The following is a 9513-nucleotide window of genomic DNA, read 5'->3' as shown; positions in this document are numbered from 1 at the left end:
CTGTAGGAGAAAGATGCTTCAACCTTAACATCTTCTCAGTCAGTCCGTATCAATGGCAACGATGATTTAACCAAATTCGCAGACTAAAATACAAAACATAAATCGTAACCAATTCATATAATCTTTCATATATCCAAGGCATCTATTATTCAAGAAACAACTTACCTTACAACCATGATCTTTTGAATTCTACCATATTAGGCAAATATCCCCTGTCCGTTGAATCTCTACTGGGCTAAACATCATTAATCATAAGCCAAAAGTAGGTAACAAAGTTATACCTCATCAGAAATTATGAAAGATCATGTCCTTATATGAAGAAGAATACTGAGAAGAATACTGAGACATACCTAAATCGTCGGAAACGTCTTCTCCGTCTTCAAAAATGAATCTGAAGGTAAAACATGTGAAATCTATGTAAAACATACACAAATCAAACAATCTTAAATTAATCCAAATTGAGAAAAAAGTTACCCGGGTTTTTTGAAACTGTTTGCCTTTCAAAACTGTTAAAGGAAAAAAATAAATCAAGATTAAACAATTTGATTGAAATGAAGGAAGTTGATCCTTAAATCTAAAAGTCTAAAACATAAACTACACTGTTAAATCAAACATAAATGAACAAATCTTAATGCATGATCTGTATACCTGAATTAGAGCAGTGAAGCCAGCAAAGATTTGGATGAAACACAGGAAAATGTTAATCGATTTGGATAATTAGGGAATGAAAAAGTAATATCTAATTTATCGACAATGGAACACTGTCTCTTTATCTTCAAACTCGTAAAAAGAAGTAAAAATAAACTGTGATAACAAAAATTAATACGATTAAAATATATAAAGTATTCCAAAAGTATAAATTACATATAAAAAAGAAAACTAATCAGATACTTAAACTCTAATAGCGAGAATCAAGAAACTTTAACTTCAACTCCATGGAGCACTGAACCTCTCGATGTATGTCATTGATCTTTCCCATGAACTCCAGGTCTCTATCTCCACACTCTATATTACTGGCAATACACAGGTCACGAATAGAAGTAGTCGGCATCGCCCTCAGGTCTCTCGAAACCTGGTCTCTTGTCAGCAGACCAAGTTGCAGTCCGTTAAAACACCTCTTCAACTCTTGAAGAGTAGACCTATTAGCAAAAACTTACTCTTTGATTTGTTTAATAAAGCGTCTTGAAATCGTCAGATTGTGCAAAAGTATATGACTCCATTTTAATGTATTTATAAGAACTAAGGCAAAACAATAACAGTTGCTCTTCTATTTCACTGAATGAATCTGGGTATGATGAAACAACATTTGAATTGGCAATGGTATTATATAGAATATGTAAAAGCGCAAATGTCAGATTTAAATGCAACCATTAAATAAAAATTTATATTTAAAAACCATGTAAATTTAATGATTTAAGAAGGAAAAACGTGTATATAGGGGACGATCTTAATTTACCCTATAAAACATTTTAATGCAAAACCTTTGAAAAATGAGTTTTTATGGGAAAGCAAGTAAAATTAAATATCAGACGGCTCTTCATTTACCCTATCAAACATTTTAAACACAATAAAGGATCATCATTAGTTTACATGAAAACATCACCACTTCATTTTTAAAAAACCTTTCATCCTAAAACAAGCCATCAAAAAACACTCACACTCTTTCTAAATGGCAAGCAAAAGCTTCTACCACTGGTCGGAAACTGCCGATCTTAAAATTGAATTTTCAAGATGGTCACTCGAAGAATAGAGAAAAGATGAAGAACTCAACAAAAAAGTTGCTATGGTGAGTGATAAATATTATAAGCAAACCTGGAGTAGCATTGCACTCCTGGATGAAGTTGTCTCTTCTACTCCATCACAGTTTAAAGAAAAAGCAGAAGAGTTTATCACACATCTGCTGAAACAGGATCAGAAGACCTGTGATATGCTAGATGATCTGCAAATTAAAACAAAAAATGAAATTGCATGGAAGAATGCGAGAGAAATAGATATCCTAGGAAGTGTTTATTTTAATGTGTAATTTTTAATGTTTTCCAAAATCACAATTTTGTAATACTATTTGATATGGAATGAAGAAAATTTAAAGCTTTACCTGAGGAGCTGCTTCAATTATGGCTAAGTTATCTTGAACTATGGCTTCAGTAAGTTGTAAATCTCAAAATACTTATTAAAAACAACTTATATCAACCAAAATAAGCAAATAAAGCACGATTCTTCACCCAAACGATAAACAGATAAGTTGTTTAAATGCAGATAATACAAAATGACACTTTAACCAACAAACACAAACACAAAATCCAAAAAACATGTAAAACTGACATATTCGGGGGATCACAACAAATATTTCTTCATATGTTCAGTTTCAAATTCACCTAAAAATTCATGAAAACTATATCTTCCATCATCTGATCTCAATCAATCAAAATACACCAAATCAAGTCTAATAGAAACCTATTAACCAGAAAAACGTCACTTACTTCCTCCGATGAACAAATTAGGGCTTCAGTCAACAAAAATCGCAATTAAAACAGTTCTCAGGACAAACAACCTGCAAACAGAACACACGAAGTAGTAGAATCAATAAACTGATTAAAACAAACAACAAATAAAACCTATATAGACATAAACCCTAAAACATCAAAGAATCAGTACTGATAGAAAAGGAAAGGCAAGATGGAGTAACCTGAAGACCGGCGATATCCACGTTACAATCCTCAGAAATCAATAGAAGTATTGTCCTAGCCACTTGATACGCGCAAAATGCAACATATAAATTATATCAATTGTGGCATAAAACTAACCCTTTTTTAGTACTAACGTTGGAAAAAGTGTGCTTTTGTCTTCCTTTTGTATTTTCAGGATTAAATGAGCTCAAATTAACAAAAGAAAACAAAATCTAACATAAATACAAGAAAAGGAACAAAAGTGGATTGCTCGACCCCTCGACAGCATCTTCCCAAGCAAAACAAAGAAGGCAGAAGACTGAACACGCCCCGTGCTCAGCGAGCACGGGGCCGTGCCCAAGAAGCAGCAGAAAAGACAAACTAATAGAAGCTTCTATTGCCCACCACGGGTGTAACACCCCGTGTTTTCGAATGTCAAAGTCAAAGTCAAAGTCAAAGTCCAAGTCAACTTTGACTTTCTTTGACTGTAGATAGTCGATTTTATATTTTAGTTGTATTATGTGGAGTAAGTGTTGTAATCAGCAAGAATCGAGGTAATCGAATGTGTTTTAATGCGAACCGATCCACGACTGTGAATGATAGGAAGTAACAATGCGATAAAGTTAACTAATCAGTAATCAAACTGATCTAACAATCAATCGAACTTGAGACTCGAATTATGCGAATTTTGGTATTATTATACGTGTGTGTGTGCCTTATGTGTTACTTGTGCGTGTTTACTTTATGTTTGGTGTGGTATTCAAGCAAATCAATCGAAAATCGAATCGAAACTCGAAAAGCAATCGAACTTAATCGAAACCGACATCGAAACGTGACTTATAGAAGATTGTATGTTAGATATAGTGGTTGGGATTAAAAGTAATTTGACTAGGAACTCTATCGTATTCGTATCATTGTCCATCGAAATCGAAACGTCGAAAATCGTCGCAAAATACTCGAAGTGTGTGGCGGATCGAACAGGAAGCATCCTGATCGATCAGGCCAGCCGATCGGCTAGCATCTTGCCAGCCGATCGAGCAGCCCACTCGATCGGAGCTCCTGGCCGATCGGCTGCCACTTTCCTCTTTTGGAAGCCTATAAATAGGGCTCTCCTTGTCTTCATTTCCACTTTTGGAAAGTTCTGACCGGCCAGCTCCTATTCTTCACCTTTTCTCATATTTCTCTCAATCCCAGTAAGTTTTCACTCTAAATCTTGTACGATTTTGATCATTACTTGATTCTACACCTTTCTATCTTTCAAAACTTGGATTCTAACCGTGAAATCACCAAGATCTAAGTGTTCTTGGGTGATGTCATCATGGTGTTCTTGAAGAACATCAAACTTTGGCATCATTCAACCATGAATAGCTTAGATCTAACCGATTTCCACATAAACAAGTTAAGATCTATGATTGAAAGAAGGATTTCCAACTTTCTTTCTGTGACACCTGTGTCACTGTGACCGTCAAACAAATGCCAAACCAATGAAAATTTGTATTTCATACTTGGGAATTGTGAAAATATGTGTATCATTTGCACATATCAATTCTTGTTCGATTTCGGGCTTTAAGTCGCTTTCTGGAAGGTTATACACGATCTGATGCGTAAATATAACCAGTTTAATGCAACAAACACTCCGGAATAGTGACATAGGCTTAACATACCTTAAATAACCTTTACATAACTTAGAAATAAGTTTTGGATGGTTTGGTATGCCGAAATCAAGTTTATTCGCTTACAGGGACTATTTGCGTCAACTTGCAAAAGTCTGCCGTTTCGTAAGGCAACGTATAGTCCGGAACTTGATCATAAGTTAAACATACCATATATAACCTAAATATGGCTTAGAAATAAGCTTTGATAGGTTCGGTGTGTGAAAACATGCTTATATGATCTTACAGGGACTAAAGGTGTCAAAAACGGCGTAAGTTTGCATTTTCGCGCATATCTTACGTTCTGGACACATCTGGACATCCAAAATTTTTGTACACACTAAAATATTTTTATTTTAGTGATCGCCATGCAAAAATTCCATTCGTCGCTTAATTTGGATCGTTTTCGCGTCCGTTCGAGTTTCGTCGTAAATAACCGAACAACGTGACCGTACGACCAAACGAACCGACATCCGAGATATTTTTGAGCATGTTTTGAGTCCCGTATGCTTTAACTTCATTTTAGAGCCTTGAAATGAGGTTAACGGGGTTTAAACGCATCGAAAAAGGCTTTAAACACGTGCAGGGACCATTTCTGTCAATTTTGAAACTTTGCTGAACCTGATACATGCTAGCGTAGCGCGAGCCCTAAGGCCTATGCCCTAGCGCTACGCGAGCGCCTCATCTGGGCAGAAAGTGTGTTTTCAGCATCTGTTTGCAAATTCAGGGGCTGTTTTGGTAAATTCTTGGTGTGTTGAGCAAGTTTAAGTGTTCTCCAAGGCTTTGCACCTGCTCCTAACACTTGTATGGATGAGATTTATTCCTTAATGGCTAAACAAAACACTTGTTGTGATCCTATGAACTTCCCTCAAGTATAAATAGCCAACATTTTCATTGTTTCATTTGCTCATTCCTCATTTCCTCTCTTCACATCTGCTTTGGAGCTCTCTCTCAAGCATTTGGGACTTGTCTTCTTTGTAGAAAAGATAGCAAGGACTATTGTGAGCCTTCTTTCATTCTTTTTCTTGCTTTTTCCTGATATAGTGCAGAAAGTCAAACAGTTTGGCCAACAGTTTGACTTTCGGTTTTGACCATCAATTGGTCAAGTCAAAGTTCAATTGAACTTTGAAACGTGATTGTAATCACGATAGTTATAATCCTTCGCGGTTATAGCTGCTGATTACCACGTTAGCTAGTTGTAGTGTCGAGTCAAAGTTTCGGTCAAAATGCGTTTTAGCACGCATTTTGCCTCGGAACTACTTTAGGGTATCAAAACACTTTGTTTTGATACCAAATCAGTAGGTTAGACATGTTTTGACATGTCTAACACGACACTATTAGTTTGTGCTTGTTTAGGGTCGTGAGGTAAGCGGTCTAAACCACCGCTTAGCCTTTCGAACCCGACCCGTTTGGTCGATCTTTAGGATCCGACCAAGCTTAGTTAGTGATCATAGTTGCATAGGGAATAACCACTGAGGTTATACCTTATGATCACATAGGATTGGTTAGTCATTTGCTTGTTAGCTTGTATGCCCATAGGAAATGACCAAAATGCCCTTTTGAAGCTAAAATCCGTATTTTTGCCTATGTGAACATATTTTTGACAAGTAATCTGATTTAGTAACATGATTAGGGATAATTTGGCATGTAAGACTTGGCATAGCACATAGTTAACCATCCGAACATAGTTTTACGCTAACGACGCCTTATAGTAGCTTATGTTACCATAACGTGTCGAAACGGGTCAAAAGCACTTAGGTAGGCCTTTCAATCAGAATGTAGGGTCTATTAAATCATACCATATGAGTTCAATTACTCATTTGATTTATAGAACCTCATTCTATCCTATCTCCCGATTTAGGTCCGGTTATTTACATAGTTACCTATATAGGGTGCCGTTTGATTCCCTAATCACTCTAGCTTTGCTTGGTTGTTGTTCAAGACTTCTAAGCACCCTCAGGTGAGTACATAGTCCCCTCCTTTACTGTTTTCAAACTGTTTTGGGGTGGAACACATGTGCCTACTTGATACTTTCATGTTTCCCATGTTTTTATATCATATACTTACTATGTTCAATAGTACATTATTAGTACACGATTTCATTATGTTTTGCTATGTATGTTCACTTAACATGCTAGCACATTGATTTCCATATACTACATTTTGTCGCATATGCTCATCCAACATATGGACACATTGTTTTACATTTTGAACCGTTGTAACCATATGATCATTTGAACCGTTGTAACCATTTGATCATATGAACCGTTGGTAACCATTTGACTATGTAAACCGTTAGTAACCGTTGATTATGTGAACCGTTTGTAACCGTTGATTAGATGATCCGTTGGATTATGTGAACCGTTTGTAACCATTTGACTATGTGAACCGTTTGTAACCGTTGATTGACACGAACTGTTTGAATCTGTTTGAACCGTTGGGTTAGGGAAGTGATTAGGTAACGGGGCGGGTATAATGTGTTAAAAGCATGGTGGATACGCCGCTGGTACTTCCTATATATAAGTGCTTTTAATACATTATATATCGTTGCGTTATCTAGATCACTTGGGCAATGGTAAACAAAACAAAGTTGTAATACAAGGTTTTCCAACAATATATTATACTATTCGAGTTTTATTCCATAAACGATTTACAAACCTGGATTTAATTAAACAAATGTTTTGGGGTTAAGAATCATGGCTACGAGATTTTTTTTATAAAATATAACCAATTTGATTTGAGTTGGTTATTTGTGTCGCAATACTATACTTTTCAAAACAAGGTTTTTAAATAAGTATTGCAATATGTAAAACGAGCCATGAAACTGAAACTCATACAAAACCTATGTACTCGCCGGCATTTTTATGCTGACATACCTATTTTCACATGTGTTTCAGGTACATTAGTTGATGGCATTTGATGATGATATTGGTGTATTCTCACATAGGAATGGACAAGGCCTTAGCGACTTTAAAACTTGGAGGATAATAGTTGTATTTATCTAATTTGTATCAAAACATTTAGTTCAATAATTCAATAAAACGAAACTATTTATTCCATGGTTGTGAAACAATGATTCTGTTACAACACTCCCCGACGTTTCCGCCACGTTTTGTTGTTTTACGTGGTCGGGGTGTGACAGAAAAGTTGGTATCAGAGCCAATGGTTATAGGGAATTAGGTTATTAGTAATGCTTTGACCTAGACTATAACCTTCCTAGGACCCTAACGCGAGTTTACTTGCGTTTAGTCATAAAACAATACCGTCACTTATCCTTAAGTGACAACCACAATAAGAACATAAATTGATCTGCCTTGAAAACTAATCATCTGTTCTAGGATGATTTATTATAAGGTTTTGAACCCTTCCAGTTTGACTCATATTTGGCTTAGTGCCTCTTGAGTTTTCAAACTCGTCAAAGTTTGGGTCTAAATAATGTGAACACGTGCAAACTGGAAGAGTGGATGCCTGTACCCTGGGTCTTCTGTCTAAGGCTAGAGTGTTCGTACAAATCCGCAGTATCGGACCTGTCACTCTTACCTGGGAACTCTTGGGGTGAGTGTCCACTTATAGGCGAGCATGTCTTCGCGATACATTATATTGACCCGCTTACTTTGATTAGTCACTGTCTCATTTGTTTGCCTTTGGTAACAAACAAATGGTCACAATCTTCATGTGTTGTCATTCTCTTTTTGCTATCTTTTGCTTGTTTCCTCCTATGCCTTCCATTGTCTTCAAGATGCCTCTTCATCGCAACAACACCCAAATGTCCGAACCAGGTGCTGCAACTACCCAGTAAGTAGGCGTCGTACTCCAGAGGACCGTTGTTTTAGCTATCACCATGACTTGCCTCAGGGATGAAGCCGTATAAGGGAACTGCTCCTTGGTGCAATCAATGCCACCGTCATCACCCAAATCAAATACCCTGTTTCAAATGTACCCACGGTGGACGATGGGGACATTTGGTTAACATCTGCCGCTTTGCGATCCAAAGCAAAGTTGTTACCAATCCTGCTGCTACTCAACCTTCAAATTCTGCTTCATATGTCGCCTTGGCATATCTAGTGCCTCAACCTCATGAACTTTCTACCTTGTGTATCGACGTAAGCACGCCTAGTGCAAGGTGTCGGAACACCTCTCGTTACACAAATTCCAAAATCCATGTAGGATCTTTCTATCCTCATAATTAGATCCTTGTGGATGGGTATCGTTCATCGGAGCCCTTAATTGAATTCTTTGTATGATTCAATACGTACATTACAATTCAATAAGGACAAAGCCGAATTCCTATTAAGATTTTCCTATCTTCATAGATAGATTCTTGAAAATGATTAAAGTGCCAAATGAAATCCACGGATTGGATTCCTGGTATGCTTTAAGTATCCGTGTTCAAAGATAACAATTTAAAGGCCAAATTAAACAATTATGTGATTATATGCTTATGTTCTCCCTTTTATGTTTTTGTGATCCAATTTTGTTATCCAAATCCTCGTAGAATCTTCCATATCTTCGTATAAGGGATTCATAGTAGGATATCCAAAGGTACTATCTTAAATCCTTAATGGACTTCTACGTTGGAGTTGAGTCCCTTGGGTTATGAAGTACTATTCCATAATTAGACCCCTTGAGTGGTCTAGTTAAACAGATTGATCCAAAATTCTGGTTAGGAATATCATGTGATGATATAGCTGAAAAGACTCCTTGAGTGGTCTAATTAAAGAGATCTTTTGTTGATCTAATTAAAAGGACCCTATGGTAGTCTAGCCACACTCATCACAAGTTTGATTTTTCTTCCCCTACACATTATGAAATGAACTGTGTAGACTGTGCAAGGAATTACGTAATTATGGAGGCCTACATAATTATGGAATTTAGTGCACAGAAACCACAGCGAGTTTTGTCATGTGCCTTGAGTGAACCTTGTTCATTTCCAATTCTGATGAAGCACCCGTTGAAGAAAAATGAACTAGCTACTCATTTTCACTTCTGAAAGAATATCCGTTGATGGAAATGAATATCCGTTTGTTTAATCCTTCATTTCCGTTCTGATGAAGAATCCGTTGAAGAAAATGGATCAACCATTCATTTTCGCTTCTGAAGAATATCCGTTGATGGAAATGAATATCCGTTTGTTTAATCCTTCATTTCCGTTCTGATGAAGAATCCGTTGAAGAAAATGGATCAACCATTCATTT

This window comes from Helianthus annuus, chromosome 9, assembly GCF_002127325.2.
Source record: "Helianthus annuus cultivar XRQ/B chromosome 9, HanXRQr2.0-SUNRISE, whole genome shotgun sequence".
Classification (NCBI taxonomy): Eukaryota; Viridiplantae; Streptophyta; class Magnoliopsida; order Asterales; family Asteraceae; genus Helianthus; species Helianthus annuus.
This window is presented reverse-complemented; position numbering follows the sequence as displayed.